Source organism: Petromyzon marinus, unplaced genomic scaffold (assembly GCF_048934315.1).
Source record: "Petromyzon marinus isolate PM22_M1 ecotype Great Lakes invasive population unplaced genomic scaffold, UKy_Petmar_22M1.pri1.0 PM_G_Scaffold_9, whole genome shotgun sequence".
NCBI lineage: Eukaryota > Metazoa > Chordata > Hyperoartia > Petromyzontiformes > Petromyzontidae > Petromyzon > Petromyzon marinus.
This window is the reverse complement of record NW_027423046.1, coordinates 176,347-193,651: the sequence shown is the minus strand read 5'-3', so window position 1 is coordinate 193,651 and position 17,305 is coordinate 176,347. Positions and strand designations below refer to the sequence as shown.

The 17,305-nt window shown below is 45.6% G+C and overlaps 1 pseudogene; it reads right to left on the bottom strand.

Annotated features, from left to right (window-relative positions):
- Positions 1 to 2,125: 2,125 nt before the first annotated feature.
- LOC142921865 (putative RNA-binding protein 46 pseudogene) lies at positions 2,126 to 14,040 on the bottom strand (annotated as a pseudogene).
- Positions 14,041 to 17,305: the final 3,265 nt, after the last annotated feature.

The following is a 17,305-nucleotide window of genomic DNA, read 5'->3' as shown; positions in this document are numbered from 1 at the left end:
TGTGCGACACAACTTCACGCCACATGGTCCCACGGGGAAAGACGGTGGCATAAGTAAATACAAAAACGAACCAGTAAACCATTGGTGATTGATCAAAGCTATGAAGGCGATGATCCAGGAAAATTATATTATGATGCTGTGGTAAAAGGTAATAAGTTACTCTAAAGTGCATGGCCATGGAAACGTTGGTAATGATTAGGAAAAAGTCTGAAATATGTTGACGTGTAAATCAGCAAATCAAATTAAATCCACAGAGGAGGGAAAGAAGGATCCCAAGCATGCGACACTCAGAACCAAAAGTGGCAGAGACTCGGCCGAGAGAGTGGAGAGAGAGAGAGAGGAAGAGACTTTTCAGGACTTTATTTCCACAAAAAGTAACAAAAAAACATTACAGCAAAAAAACACCAAAACTGAAAATCAATAAAACATCAAACTCTTAACAGCGGTATGTGCATGAAATACAAATGGCACTGGGATAGAGGCTGTGGAAACGAGGCGGTGCACGGACATCTCCGTGTGCAGCAAAGTTGTTCAAGGGTTTTTCAATTTGATAAAGAATCAAATGTTTTGACATCAGAATGCGATGTGAACAATATATATTTTTCTCCCGCACAAAACGAAATGTCAAACACCTGAATTCGTTTTTTCTTCAAGGATTCTGTTGTCGTAGTTACGTATGCAGTCTGCAAGTTTTTTTTAATGTGGGCACGTGCAAATATTGTCTGGGTACATGAAAATATTTCTTTGAAAATGTGTCCTAGACACTATATTTGTAAGTTAATAAAAGTAGAATTGAAACATTAGCACAATGTAGATTTGTATATTGTAGGGTAGAAATATATTTATCATAGCGATGATCTAATATTGGTTTAATACAATTTATATTTTTACTTAGAATACTTTAGCCATGCAATAGACTAAATATAATGCTTGTGTTTTTAAAGAAAATAATATATTTACCAGGATTAAAGTTGTGCGAAATATGTTATAAAATCTGAGGCTTGGAGAATTGCATGCTGGGAATTAAATTGAGACAGAAAGGGGTTAATGCATGGCTTGCAGAGCAGGCGCACGTTACAGAGATTATTGACAAAACAGAATGCGATGTGAACAATATATATTTTTCTCCGCTACATTTTCAAAACGAAATGGCGTTGACATGTCAAACACCTGAATTAGTTTTTTCTTCAAGGATTCTGTTGTCAGTTTTCATTAAAGTGTAATGACAAGGTGACACCTGCTGACATCACAGGGTGACACCTGCTGACATCACAGGGTGACACCTGCTGACATGACAGGGTGACACCTGCTGACATGACAGGGTGACACCCGCTGGCCTGGCAAGGGCTTCACGGGTACGGCCACAGAGGTAACAACCAATCAGGGAAGGAGGCGCATCTGGGGCAAAGGCAACAGGTGGGGCTAGCCGAGTTACTCCAGTAACCTGCTCGAAAGGTTCCACGAGAGGGCGTGGCCGGAGGCGGGGCCTAGCCACGCCTCTGGCCACGCCCTCTCGTGGAACCTGCTCGAAGGTTCCACGAGAGGGCGTGGCCAGAGGCGGGGCCTAGTCACGCTTCTGGCCACGCCCTCTCGTGTAACCTGCTGGAAGGTTCCACGAGAGGGCGTGGCCGGAGGCGGGGCCTAGCCACGCCTCTGGCCACGCCCTCTCGTGGAACCTGCTGGAAGGTTCCACGAGAGGGCGTGGCCGGAGGCGGGGCCTAGTCATGCCTCTGGCCACGCCCTCTCGTGTAACCTGCTGGAAGGTTCCACGAGAGGGCGTGGCCGGAGGCGGGGCCTAGCCACGCCTGGGGGGATATAAGGGGGAGCGGACCCGGAGCTCGGGGCTCGTGCGTGGGGTCCTGGGTCCTGGCGTGTCGCCGTTCGCCGACATCTCTCTCCGTCGTCGTCACGCCGCCAGCCGGAATCGTGGCCAAGAAGAGCCGGCACAGTCACGAGACGTTAACGTGGAAAGTCACTTGGTGAGACGTGCGGAGCGAGCGAGGTAGCGGCGCGTGGTCCGGTGAGAAGGAGCCAACGAGGACGTGTGTGGGGCGATGAGTCAAATGAAGTCAGGGGTGGTCCCCCCCCCCCCCCCCGGGGTGGTCCCCCCCCCCCCCCCCACGAGGGAAAAAGGAAAGGGGGCGGATGGCTGAAGGGAGAGCGGGCGGGAACGTGAACATAGAGAGTGAGTGGCCGGGCAATTTGCAGTTTGAACACCGCAATGGACGTGAGGTTCAGAGTGAACGCTAAGTGAGGGCTCGTGGGTAGAACATCGTCAGTGGTCTGACGAACGCCCCTGCAATGGACACATGTCATTACAGTACACGTCGCTTTTGGTGCAGGTACAGCACGTGGCGACCACCTGCTGGGTTATGGGGAAGGAGCCAGGTTACGCCGAGAGGTCCTGGAAGAGGCGGCTGGGAGGCGGTGTCGCGGCAGGGGCTTGGCACATTCTCAGAGGATTCGCATTGCTGAGGATGTTGTAGGCGAGCTGACACGCCACCTCCCGTGCTCGCTCCTCGCTGGAGCTCAGAAATTCGGGGAAGATGCCGGTGCCTTCTCCCACCCCGGGAATCGACACCTTATAGAGGAGGCCCACGGGTATCCCGGGCTCCGAGTAAGCGTGCAGCTCGAAGATTGGGTAGCTGATGCCGGCGGTCCGGCACAGCATCCGCAGCCGCACCTCCCACGACAGCATGGCCACCTCCGGCAGCGCCTCGAGAGCAATGGGCATGGGCCGCAGGTGGAGAGGTACCCACCACAGCTGCATGCGTGCCCCCCAGTCCCCAAATTGGCTGTGTGCGGCTTTGCCGGTGCCCGTGCACTCCGGCTGCAACAGGTCTGGCACCGCCGCCTCCATCTCCACCGCCGTGGCCGCAGCCACCCGTTCCGGGATGGCCCAGTCCACCTTTATGGTCCCGCCCCATAGCTGCAAGTTGATTCGAAGGAGTTTGCTCCGGGCTATGGCGGCCGCGTGATGGCTCCCGTACTCGATGAACGCGTAGCCTCGGTTGAGGGTTTTGTCCCAGCAACAGACGCTCATCGTGACGTCCACCACGCCCTCCGTGGCACAGCTCATCACCATCATCACCTCCGCTCGCTTCTTGTCCTTTGGCAGCCCCCCAATGAAGAGGCAGCGATTGTCCACGCTGATGCAGACTGCAATGCGGCGTCCGGGACGGATCTCGAATTTGTCGAGTTTCTTGACGGCATCCATGGCTTGGGCGAGCGTGGCGTAGGTAGCGAACGCATAGCCGCGGGTCTCTCCGCTATAATCCATCATGAGGCGGAGCTGGTAGAGCTTCCCCACCATCTCCAGCACGGGCACCAGCTCATCCTCGTAGAGGTCGCGCGGGATCCTCCCCAGAAACACCTCGCAGCCATGGGCGGGAGGGGGCCCCTGCCAGTCGGGCGGCGGTCCGAACTTCCTCTGTCCGTTCTCCTGGACGATGCTGTACCCCGTGCGCAACATGAGGACCGGCAGGACCTTCATACAGGCCATGCCGAGCACCGATGGTTTGGCTACTACGGTGGTGCTGGGGCAGCACCTTGGGGCCCGGTGGAGCCCTTGACACTCCGCGCGGTCGCCTCGTGCCGACAAAGCCACGGGGGGAATCAGCTCCTGAAAAGCCAAATCCCCGGCAGGAACTCGCTCGGCCCAAACCTACAGGCCAACAGTGAAGAGAGGAAGAGAGAGAGAGAGTGGAGACGGATGGAGAAAGAGAGACGCGTTTGTTCGGTCCATGGGCCTAAATGTGACGTTAGCGTAGCCTGTGCAGTATGCATACAGCGCTTTTGTCAATCCACTGCTGGATGAAGCCCTCCCCCACATTGCGCAGAGGAGACAGGAAACACAAACTCACACGGTTCCCGGCATGCGTTTGTTTGTCCTCGGAAATGTTCACCGAGCGATGATTTTGCGTTTCGAGCGGCGCTCACGAGGCGGCATTTGACTTTGCGCGGTGAACTTCGCCCGTGATGACGTCACTGGGCACGACAGGAGAGGTCGGCGCTGACTTTTAGCGCCGTTTTTTTTCTCCCCATCCAATAGTCCATGAAACGCTTCAAAATGAGACAGTTTGGCCGGTATCAAAGTATGACAAAATAAGAATAGATTTGATCCTTTTTAGCCAATAAAACGGGTGTTTAGATGTTCAAACACCAAACAGAAACCTTCTTCAATGAATCTTAAGATCTGTTTTATTGCCAGAAAGGATACAACCTATTCTTATTTTTTCATAGCCCATGAGATGTCTCCTTTGTCGGTACCACGTGAGGTGGCCTAAATTGAGCAGTTTCAATTTCTCTACGTGGCCAGTGATAAAGAAATTCAATGAGTGAGACTATCAAGTAATTTACTTTCATTTTCCATCCAAATAAATGGGTACGACTGAAGTGTTGCTACCTTAGGTGGTACCGAGTTCTGCTCTGGACCATGAGTGGGCCGTGTAATACATTTTGGCCAGTTTTCAACATTGTTAGGTCCCTAACAGCAACAGAGCTGGTTAAATTTCGATTTAAAGCTTTCGTGACTGCAATGATTCATCTTCTTTGGTTATTTCGGTAAAGTCACGTAGAATGAGAATAAAATAATAAATTGATAAATTATCAATCTGATAAGTCACGTAGAATGAGAATAAAATAATAAATTGATAAATTATCAATCTGATAAATTATCAATTTATTATTTTATTCTCATTCTACGTGACTTTACCGAAAGAACCAAAGAAGAGCAACAGAGCTGTTGTACTACAATTGTGTTCATATTGGATCATCTTTACAACAGAGCAGACATGCAGACAGAGCTAATGCTTAATGCTTTCAACCCTCGTTGTTGAAATGTGAGTTTACTTGCAAATGGAATCACAGTTCTAGATTTAAAGCTTTCGTGACTGCTAGGATCCATACCCTTTGGTTCTATTGGGTAAAGTCACGTAGGTAAAAAAATAAAATAACAAAAGTCACGACGTTTTGGCCACAACACAAGCGGCCTTCATCAGGTGAAGGGACGAGACTGTCTGGAGGACAGCGCTGGAGTGAAAAAAGCCATACTCAGATCACGACCTTTAAGCTGTGTGAGAAGAAACAAAGCGCCTTGACAAAGGAATTAGCATATAATTTAGCATTGAAATGGCTCATTGAAATAGCTAAGTTAAAGTATACACATCCGCAGAGGCACCCCTTGACAAAGGAATTAGCATAGAATTTAGCATTGAAATAGCTGAGTGATTAGCTTGTAACTGGTCACAGAAATAGCTATGTTAAAGTCAGAGCATATACATTCACCGAGGCACCTAGTACAAATCAAACAGGAGAATTTAGCGAAACACAACCACGCTCAGACTGCAGACCTTTAAACTGTGTGCGAGCAAACAAGGTGTCATGACAAAGAAATTCGCATAAAAAATTGCATTTGATTGGCCAATTTTAGAAAAGAGGTGGTGTACATGCCGGTAGACTTGCTATTGATGGTGTGAAAAGGGAATTTATAAGAGCTGCGAAAGTTTAGGGTACCACTACTTGAAAAATATACTGTACCATTGAAATTAGTTTAATGTTTAGTTCGATTTAGAACATCTTTCCAATGGTTGCTTAATTTGAAACCATCTTCTCGGTTGAAATTGTGTCTGTGTTTGTAGATCTGAATTGCCTCGTGAACAAATCTCTGATAAAAACCCGTGGGTTTGCAAAGAACCTTGGTATCGGGAGAAAATTATATCGTGATCACCCACAGTGTTGTAACAGTGATCAGCCACGGCAGAAGAATTCGTTTTGCCGTGTTTCAAATCTGATTTGTGCTCGCGAATTTGGTCAGAGACATGTCGCTTTGTCTCCCCGATATAGCAATCACCGCAGGTACAACTCAATTTGTAAACCCCGGGGTACTGTAAGTCAGAAATGATATCCTTCACGGATGGGATCAGATCACGAATTTTGTGTACTGTATTGAACCGGACCTGGATCTTGTGTTTGTTTAGAATTTTGGAAATCTATTTAGTAACGCCTGCTATATATGGTAGTGTGATGGTTTTGACCGGAGTATCAAGTGGTTGTTTCTGTATGGAGGGAGAAAAAGCTTGGCGGATGGTACGGTCAGAGTAACCATTCCTTTTGAGGACCAGGTGTACATGTTTTAATTCACTGGTCAGGTGGTGTTGGTCCGAAATGCAATGAGCACTATGGTATCAAGTTTTGATGAGAGAATTATTTTTGGCTGGGTGGTGGTGGGAATCAGGTTTCAAGTAGGAATCTGTGTGGGTGGGTTTCCTGTAGACAGAATGAGCCATCAGGTCTCCTCTCAAACAGAACATCACTCAGCTATTTCAATGCTAAATTCAATGCTAATTCCTTTGTCAAGGGGTGCCTCTGCGGATGTGTATACTTTAACTTAGCTATTTCAATGAGCCATTTCAATGCTAAATTCTATGCTAATTCCTTTGTCAAGGCGCTTTGTTTCTTCTCACACAGCTTAAAGGTCATGATCTGCGCGTGGCTTTTTTTCACTCCAGCGCTGTTGTTGTATATGAGCCTTTTCCAAAATTGATATTAACAATAATATTTGCCGTTATATATATCTTTTTTTTAACAAACGAAAAAAATAATCAATAAAACCCGTAAGCCAGGCACACGAAAAACCAGATGTCGGTCATAAACAGGCCATTAATAAATAAATACTAAAACTCTCGAGGCGAGGATGGTAGCAGCTATCTGCGAAGATCTCCAGATGAACAAGAGTTTAATGTGCCCTAAGGGAGGTCACGCAGAGGGAAGCCCTCCGCAAGCCAGAAATGGCGCCCACGGGTTAAACCATTTTTTTTAAACAGTTAAAATTTAAAATGCAATAACAAGAATAAGCTAAAGTTAGCGGTCCTCGCGCTCACTCCAATTAAGACCAGGCCACCAGATACATCAGTGAATTATTATCCAATAATTAATTCGCTATCAAATGATTTTCACATTTAATACTTTTACTGTTAAAACAAAGCTTGGAGACAAAATACAGAGTCACATCAAATATTTTCGAGAAGGAATGAGACAACGGGCAAACTTGCGAAAGAGTTTAAACAATATCCCAAGCAACCCCGACCACCTTTGTCTCTCTCGCAGCGCGGAGAAGCAAGAATTACACCTTATCACAAGGGGCCATCTGGAAAAGCCAGCCGGGTTTGATGAGGAGACACACCCCACCCCACACACGGCAACCAGGCAAACAAAGTTTTAAAGAAATTGCAATATAACATTAATAATAACGTGTTAACCTTAAACGATATTCCATTATAGAACCTTACAGAACCAAGGGATATGGATTCCAACAATCAAGAAACGGACCTCTTAAACTCAGGATGAAAATTATTTTTCTTTTTAATAATTCCATCATAACAATGCGAACCTCGGTAACCCGAGAGGGGTGTCGGGAGGACGTAGTTACAAACACGAGTCTTGGCGAACATGGGACTAAATGGTATTTGAGAAATATAAAGTCGAAAGTATAAAGAGATAAGTGCTCCCGACCACCTTTGTCTCTCCCGCAGAGCGCGAGAGAGGAATTTCACGCCAGGGCAAACAGATCGTTATCGCAGGAGCCATCTGTACACACACGAACTCACACACAAACAGACCACGCCCCCCCCCCCCACCTTTTCCACTGCGCAGAGAGAATTGTCTTTGAACATAACGGTCAGCCGCATTTTCAAAAGTCAGTCAATAGTCAAGAGTCAAGACAGATCAGCGAGTCAAGACGTCCACAGGACGAGCAGTCGCATGGAGCGGCTGGCTCCGAGCCTTGCTGAGTAGCGAGGATCGCATGAGTCGCCATGTATCAACGAAATTGAGTCATACAGCAGTGGAGAGAAACTGCTATCAGCGAATCAGCGCTGAGAGCGCTCGAGCATCTCCACAGGGAGAGAGCGTGCAACGTGGCTCAACCAGCAGCGGAAAAGCTTGGACAGCCGCCAACAACTTCAGCAAACCAGCGACCAAGCGCGTGCGACTTGAGTCATACAGCAGTGGAGGAAACCTGCTGTCAGAGAGCCGCCAACAACTTCAACAAAGAGAGCACGTGCGACTCGGCTCACTCAGCAGAAGAAAACTTGACCTGTCGCCCGCGAGCGCAGCATCAGATACTACAGCAGCGGAAAGAGCGCAGCCAGCAACGCCAAGCAAGAGCGTGCAGCAGCTCATCCAGCAGTGGAGGAAACTGCTGTCAGCGAACCAGCACGGGCGCGTTCGCGCATCTTCAAGGAGAGGGAGCGCGCGCCACCAGCGTGCCATCAGCACCAGCATCAGCACCAGCGCGCGAACAGCGTGCCACCAGCGTGCCACCAGCACCAGCGCGTGCCAACAGCGTGCCACCAGCGTGCCACAGCTCGCAACTTCACGTCACCAGGGCTGAGAGGGAAACGGCCCCGCACTCAACACCCATCGGCGCGACGACGGCGAGCGTCGTGCTGACTCATCCAGCCAGCGGTGGACAGAAACTGGCAGTCGTTCGTATGCCCCTCCCCCACACTCCCTCCTCACTCCCCCACCGCTACACAACGAACAAACATTTTTTTGACAAGGAAATCAACCTAGGCGTTTGCTCAACGCAAGAAATCAACAACGCTCCCATTAAACATACAAGACTCATGATAACTGCGTCAACTATTAGCTGATAACGAAAAACATCGCCACCCATTGAGTTACGTTGATGAGGCAATCAGAATTATTTCAGTCGAACGCTTTAATTGCATAATCGTTGATGAATCAATGAACGAACATCGCCGTGGTACTGTGCTGACGATTTCAAGCATAATAATTTCGCATATCAGAATGTGTTAAGGATTGGATACGAATCAAAGACCGAGTGCCGTCTTGTGTAATCATTCAAGTATACGAATTAGCATATAATAGAGTTAAGGTTTGATAGAATAGTTATGCATGTTTAATCTCTCTCTCAACAACCGATTGATTGCGTTACGCGTCGGGAATTAACCACAGGTGCCGCTATCGAGGTGAAACAACGCAATCGTGATGGTATTATGTTAATGCTGTGTTGAAATTCCAAAATCCCGAGATTGAGTTTTCATATTATCCTAAATTAAAGTTAGCTAGAAAATAAAATTGATTAAAGCAGGTTTGTGTGTGATTCTTCCTGAAATTCTGCATATTGTTCTGCGTATGAGATCTGAATCCTGGGGACCTATCATAAGCACACTATCACCACACATAATCCATAACACACATAATTCATAATGTTCAATCGAGAGTAATCGTATCCTTATCGATAATACGGAATTAAAGAGCAGAGTCGAATCGACTCTCTCTCATTCGTGCTCACAACACCTACAGAACTGCATACGATTAATCGCGTTGTTCAAATTCATAACACAATCGTCACCGAGGCTCGACCTAATTATCATAACGACCTGCATTATCATAACCATGCCCACTCGCATAATTAATACGATCATCTCTCGAATCAGCATAATTTATGCACATAATTACACAAATTAACATAATTTCGGATGAATTTTGCAAATTTCATTTAATTTTCATTATTTTCATCAATTTTCATAACACCTATATATACAACAGTTCCAACCTGGACATCGATTCCCATGCTCGCTGCTACTCAACTGACATCCCTACGAGAGAGAGGCTCTACCTCGGTAAACAACAACCACCACTACCACCAGCATGAGAATTTCTCACCTCGGATTTCAGTGCAAGCGCGGATCGGCAGCCTCCTGTTACGCGCGACGTCACGCGGAAGCATGTTGGGGGAGTGTGAATACCTTGGTGACATGACGTCACTAGCGAGATACACCTCCCGCTGGCACTTCATGCCGATGAGGTCATGCTGAGTGGTGACGTCACAGAGCGGGGATGGAGTTTAAGTTGATTTAGCTTCATTTTTCATTGCCCCCTCCCTTGGGTGCGTGAACTCAGCAACAACGTGGACATTATTGTGTGTACAGTGTGTGTACGTACACACACTGTGTGTGTAGTGGGGGGCAAAGGCGGTGCATTGGTCAGTCATCTGAGTCAGTCGACCCAAGGCATCTTATCATCAATTTATTTTTATTTGTTAATTGTATAAAAAAATTGTTTAACCTTTAATTTAGTTTTCTATCTACGTGACTTTACCGAAAGAACCAGGAATATGGTAGCGTATTCTCTATTTGTTGCAGAGGTTTAACGTTCAAATCCGACAGGCACACCTGGCTACCCCAGTAACATTCACCACAATATGCGCTGTTCTGCTTCACGGCGGATGTCAAACAGAGTATTGTGTCACTTACAACGCACAGGTCATTGCATGTTGGTGTAACGGTCAAAATTGTGGTTAATTCCAGACATTATCCGGAAACTCCACAATGTAGATGACGCGTCAATGATCGCCCCCTACCGACAGACTCATGCCACGTGCAGGCCGGTGGAGGGCCACCTTGTGCCACACAGGGGCAGCTGCCACTAGGGGGCAGCCTTCGATTGTTTGAGATGAGATTCGATACGAAACACCGAGTTGCTGAGGCAATTAGGCAAGCGACTTATGAGTGAAAATATGTTGTTCATAACGTAGTGAATGCTTGGGAGCTTAATTATCTCTCGCTCACAGATTTACCCAGCCCACAGATCTTACATATGAACAGCTAACGGTCAGTGAGGTCAGCAGCACTGTAGGTTCTGGTGTCAAGGACATGGGCCTGCATTCGCTGGTCCACTGCTATATAGTCCAGCGGATGTTCTTGCTTGGACCCGACGTGAATCCAAGATGTTATCTGGATGCACAGATGCCAGAACAGCGTGTTGGCCATGACAAGCCCACAGGCTCCACAGAAGTCTAACAGCCTCCTACCGTTGTTATTGAGTTGATCTGGCCCATGCCTTCCAATCGCTCCAGACCAGGTGCCAGCATCATCACCAACTCGGGCATTGAAGTCACCCAACAGGATGACTCTATCCCGAGGGACCACTTTTAGCTAACACCTGTGACAGGAGGTCATAGAAGGAATCTGAATCCACGGGCTTGCCTGCATCCCTCCACTGATGTTCGTCTTCGGTGGGGGCGTAAGCAGCCACCACCACCACCATTCTCTGCCTCCTGTTGATGGGGAGGCGAGCCCAAAGTAGCCTGGGGCTTACAGCTTCCCACACCTCGCCGCCACCTTCCCACGCCGCCTTCATTCTTTTTTTCAGAATAAGAGCCACTCCTTGTTGTTTGGCAGTCTCCTGCCCCGAGTGGATGACTCTGCACCCCTCATGATGATTGGAGTCAGAGCCGGTCCACTGGATCTCCTGAATGCCACAGAGATCCAGGCAGTACCGGTCCAGCTCTGTGCAGAGTAGCAGCCTCTCCTCCACGTGGCCACTCTCAGTGACTTTTTGCCATTTCTAGAGGAACCCCAAGGGTAAGGATTCAGGCATTGCTCCTCACAATGTTATCGTCTGGCATTACAACCACCAACAACACACCTGTATTTGAATTGCAAGTAACTTTAATGAACACAACGCAACCCAAACAACCGTTCGTTTGAAAAACATATCCTAAAGAATCGTCACTGGGTGTTGGCTGTGAGCGGGAATCAAACTCGAGTCGTCATGTTTGTAGAGCAGCGCACTAACTGCTAGACTACCGCCACACACGTTACACACACACATGGTACACACACACAATATATACACACACACACAGTACACACGCACGCACAGTACACACACACAGTACACACACGCACGGTACACACACACACACGCACGGTACACACACACGGTACACACACACATGCAAGTACACACACACACAGTACACACACACACGCACGGCACGCCCTCACTCCTTCAGTCACGTGACTAAGGTTGACGTGCCGCCCCGTCTCCCGAGGTGACCTCTTGGCTCTCTCGTCTCTCCTCGACACGTAGATTCATTTCTTACTCTTACCTAGAAACGTCATTGTCTGTGTCTGTGGACGCAACTTGCGAGGAATTGTACTCACACACTGTGGGGTTTACGTTTCAAATAAAGTGCCCAGATACCACGCGATAAGCCCCGTGGTGAGCCAGTGCTATTCGTAGTTACAATCCGTCAACATGAAAGTAATTAAATTAACAATTTATTACTAATCTCCATATATATCAAAGGCAAAGTTGTGAATGTGTGTGTCTGTTCAAAATGTTTAGCGTACTTCCCGACACGCACCAAGCTTGAAATTTGCCATGTGGGTAATTTCCAGACTGTACACCATGCAAACATTATAAAAATACACTTTTGTATATTTTTTTGGGGGGCGCGCAATAATGGATAAGCATGAAAACACCAAGACACATAGGACTTACTTTGATTAGAATCTTGGAATTGATTGTGTACATGTTGAAATTGGTAAATTTGCATTTTGAGCACACTGCTGTTTTAATAAATGTTCATGATTCTGAGAATATAAGTGTAATTCTGAGCATCATAATGACCATATTGGAATTGTCATCATGAATGAGGGTTCAATTATTTTTTATAATAGGAATGCGGTTTTGAGCATGACTATTGCTATTTCGGACTCATTAATGACAATAGATTGATGATTAAATTGCGATTTTGTTTTGCTCATCAATCAGGACACTGTTAATGATGCGCATGCCCATAAATTGTTGAAATGACTAGAAATGCAAGTTGTGTATACTCTCCAACCCCATTCCTCTACCTACCCATTCCCTTGGCGGGCTCCATGCCCACTTAAAACCCATGACGGTGACGATTCCACCCATCGCTGTAACAATCAAAGCACCTCCAACTTCTGAATGCAAAGGTGCTGGTTGGTGTAACGCCAAAACACATCGTCAACGCCGCTCCCAAGCCCGCCCTACGTTAGTTAAAGCGTTAGAATCAACAAAATAAAAAGTTCCACAGAGGAAACTAAAATGACATTACGCAATCCCCAAAGTTGCACGCGGTAGGCTACACGACTCGGAGAACAACGTCAGACTTCAAGACTTGCATCGCCATCATCATCATTCTTCCTCTCCACAAGTCATCGCACGTCAATATTCAATAAGCTGCACACACGTGCAAGTCACCTCTCGACCCGCCACCTGCACAGTTAACGCGATCAGACCCAGGGGTCAAATTAAAATTGTGTCGTCTTTGGTGACGTATTACAATCGGTGTAATTTTAATGATTTACGTACAGCAACTGCTGTACGTACATCGAATTATCTCATTGACAACGGGGTCCACTTTTGCGGTATTTGCGTGCGGTCTTTTAATTATATAGATACGTAGTCAGTTCATTAGTATGGGGTTCCTCTATAAGGAATTGTAATTGTAAAATGTATTACTTAATAATACGATTCCAGGCCGCACTTAGCTTGTAGCAGTCAGAGCAGTTAAAATGACTGTACATGTGTAGGTATGAAATAAAGTAAATTTAATTTAAATAAAATAATTGTAATTTATTAAAAATTTAAATTAAACGTAGGTATAAAATAAATTTAATTTAAATAAATTTAATTTATTAAAAAAATCAATTTAATTTAACGTATGTATGAAATAAAATTTAATTTATTACAAATTTAAATTAAATTTAACGTAGGTATAAATTAAAATTAATTTAAAGTATAAAAAATATTCATTTATAAAAAAATACGTAGGTATAAAATAAATTTTAATTAAAATAATTCCAATTTTAAATTAAATTTAACGTAGGTATGAAATACATTTTAATTAAATTAATTAAAAATTTTAATTAAATTTAACGTAGGTATAAAATAAATGAAATAATAAATTTCATTTTCTACCTCCGTGACTTTACCGAAAGACACAAAGAGTATGGACCCACGTGACATCAAGGCTGTCCTAGTCTAGGCAAGGCCTCAGGGTGTACCGGGCCTTTCACAACAACAGCAGCAGCAACAACAACGGTTCTCTTGAGAAAATGCTTTAAAAAATAAAGTCAACGTAGCTTACCTTGACACTCGCGAACTTTAATGATTAAAATAATTAAAACAAAACTAAACACTCACACGCACAAGGGCGCGCGGCTTTCAGCGTGTAAGGCATTAAAAATGGTAGCGTCCTCCCGCGATCTGATTGGTCGCCGCGTGCCAAAGTGGGGAGGGGGGAGGGCCAGCGATCCGATTGGTCGAGAGGCAAACCTGGGCGCGTCTCCAGCGATGGTGCGCAGCGATTGGTCAACGGTTGACCTATGCTAATTTTGGTATGCTAATATATTTTAATCTTGACTTAAAGCTTTCGTGACTGCAGTAATTCATATTCTTAGCTCTTTCGGTAAAGTCACGCTGAAGGGAAACAATAAAATATATATAAAACAATAAAAATTCTCACGACGTTTCAACCATAACACAAACGGTCGTCATCAGGTGTGTCGGTTTGCAATAATTTATTTACTTTAAAACGGTGTATTTCTTTATTTATAAAAAAAACGTCAGCACCACGCGCAGCGATTTGGCAGTTTATTTAGAAGGACTAGTCCATCTATGTTCTGAAAAGAGGAGGGGGGAGACAAAAAATTTATGTATGTTGTCTGAAAGCCACCGTAAGCGTGAATGGCTGCGCTATTCTCCCTCACGGCCAATACCAGCGACAATTAGGGGCCGTCCGTGAATGACGTCTAGAGGGGGGGGCGGGGTCAGACGTTTGTGACGATGTGTGACGAGGGGGGGGGATTTGAGAAACATGACGTCACATCAAATTGTGCAACTTTAAATAAATATAAACACGTTCTACTTAATTAGACTTTGTAATAAATGTTTTCTACCTACATCAGAGTGCAGCGTCACATTAACAACGCGCTACAATGACAACAATAGTTTAAAGTGATTTGAAGCATGTTTTATTTTTTGGGGGGGGTGGGGGGGGCAGAGCTTTGTGACATCATAATTGAGGGGGGAGGGGTCTGACTTTGTGACGTCGTGTGACGATGGGGGCGGGGGGGGGGTCAAAAATCCACTAAAATCACGTGACGTCATTTAAGGTCGGCCCCTTACCTGAAGCAGTCCTGAGCGTCACTTAGGTGGACTCAGCCATAATTAAGGAGGTGGTGAGGTGGGTGGGGGTGCTAACATCAGAATTTGAGAGACGAGCGGCCAGCCGTGGTTCTGTCCACACCAGCCCCTGGTGGTGTTCCATTGCGACCCTCACCGGTGCTCGCTAACAGCGCACGCCCAGTGGGAGTCGATGAGTCCATGGGTTTCTGTGCGAGTCCGTGGGTCCATGTGTGGGTCTGTGGATGCGTCAGTCTACATTGGGGAGCCTTTGTCTTTGCAGTTTGGGGACTAGTGCAGCACTAGTGTGTAGTAGTGTATAGTGTAGTGTAGTGTATAGTGTAGTGTATAGTGTAGTGTGTAGTGTAGTGTAGTGTATAGTGTAGTGTATAATAGTGTATTGTATAGTAGTGTATAGTGCAGTGTATAGTAGTGTATAGTGTAGTGTATAGTGTAGTGTATAATAGTGTTTAGTGTATATTGTAGTGTATAGTGTAGTGTAGTGTGTAGTAGTGTATAGTAGTGTAGTGTATAGTGTAGTGTATAATAGTGTATAGTGTAGTGTATAGTGTAGTGTATAGTGTAGTGTATAGTAGTGTGAATAGTAGTGTATAGTGTAGTGTATAATAGTGTTTAGTGTAGTGTATATTGTAGTGTATATTGTAGTGTATAGTAGTGTATAGTGTAGTGTATAGTAGTGTAGTGTATAGTGTAGTGTATAGTAGTGTATATTGTAGTGTATTGTGTAGTGTATAGTAGTGTGTAGTGCATATTGTAGTGTATATTGTAGTGTATAAGTGTAGAGTGTAGTGTATAGTAGTGTAGTGTATAGTAGTGTATAATGTAGTGTATAAGTGTATAGTAGTGTATAGTGCAGTGTATAGTAGTGTAGTGTATAGTGTAGTGTATAAGTGTATTGTATAGTAGTGTATATTGTAGTGTATAAGTGTATAGTGTAGTGTATAGTAGTATAGTGTATAGTGTATAGTAGTGTATAGTGTAGTGTATAGTAGTGTATGGTGTAGTGTATAGTAGTGTAGTGTATAGTGTAGTGTATAATAGTGTATTGTATAGTAGTGTATAGTGTAGTGTATAAGTGTATAGTGTAGTGTATAGTACTGTAGTGTATAGTGTAGTGTATAATAGTGTTTATTGTAGTGTATAGTGTAGTGTATAGTTTAGTATACTAGTTATCACGTGACTAGTGTAGCTAGCCAGGTGGTGACCACACCCGTGTGTGCATCTCCACTCGTCCGTGTTTGCAAGTAAGCGCTCGTGTGTGTATGTGCACCCGCGTGTTTGTTTGTGTTTGTATGTACGCACACTGTTGCACATGGTTCGCTCGTGTGGGTGCGTAGTGGAACGCACTGCTCATGAAAACATTGCCTCGCTACGCCGTAAACGCTGCGGCACAACAGGAGGGAACTGCAGGGATGAGGCTCTCCGCTCGTGGTGCTGTGAATTAAAACAGCGCCAGGGTGGAGCGTCCCGTCCCTACAGCTCGTAGCTGTGACGGAGTGAGAGTGATCAGAGGACAGCCACCATGGTTGCCAGGTAAGGGGAGACTTCACCCGGAACTCTCCTCCACACGTGTTCCCCTTGAACATTGTCGCAATAAACGTACGGTCAGGAATCTTTAAAATATCCGACCTTTGTTGTTCCGCAAGAATATTAATGCTCAAACTCGTATCGAACTCTTCATGAATTCACTTGGTCAAACAGTTCAGGTACTCGGCAAAGCATTTCACCACCCGGTATGCAACAGTTAAACAATCTACTCCAAATCAACACCAAAATGTCAAATTATCATCCACCATTGACTTCCACATCGATGGAAGCCATTTGCCATGACGTCCAAGCCATTAAACACCGGAACAACGAACGTGCCATTCAAGTACATCTTGAAACCCACTATCTGAAGTACTTTGTATTAAACAATAACTAAATAATAAAGATGTTTACAATATTGAGCGAAGTTATAGTCACGGACTTTTTCAAACTTTAGCTCAATAGGACCACAAAAGCTCAGATATGTGGTGCATAATAAATTAATCAATTTGATTGAAATGATCAACTGGCTAAACACTTTTCGATTTCAACATCACCTTATAAAAGAATAACATTTTAAATATAAGCGCACAACTTTATCTGTGATGAGCGCTGCACTTTCCGTTGTTTTCATGCAGGGGGCGCTGCAAAACGACGGACCCCCTGCATGGACGACGGCGGCGCAGGGACAGACGTTCGATTACGTTGGAATGGATCTGCAGACGGCGGTCTTCTCGCACGGCCAGCAGCTCCGTGTCGCCTTATCTCGATCCCGCAATCC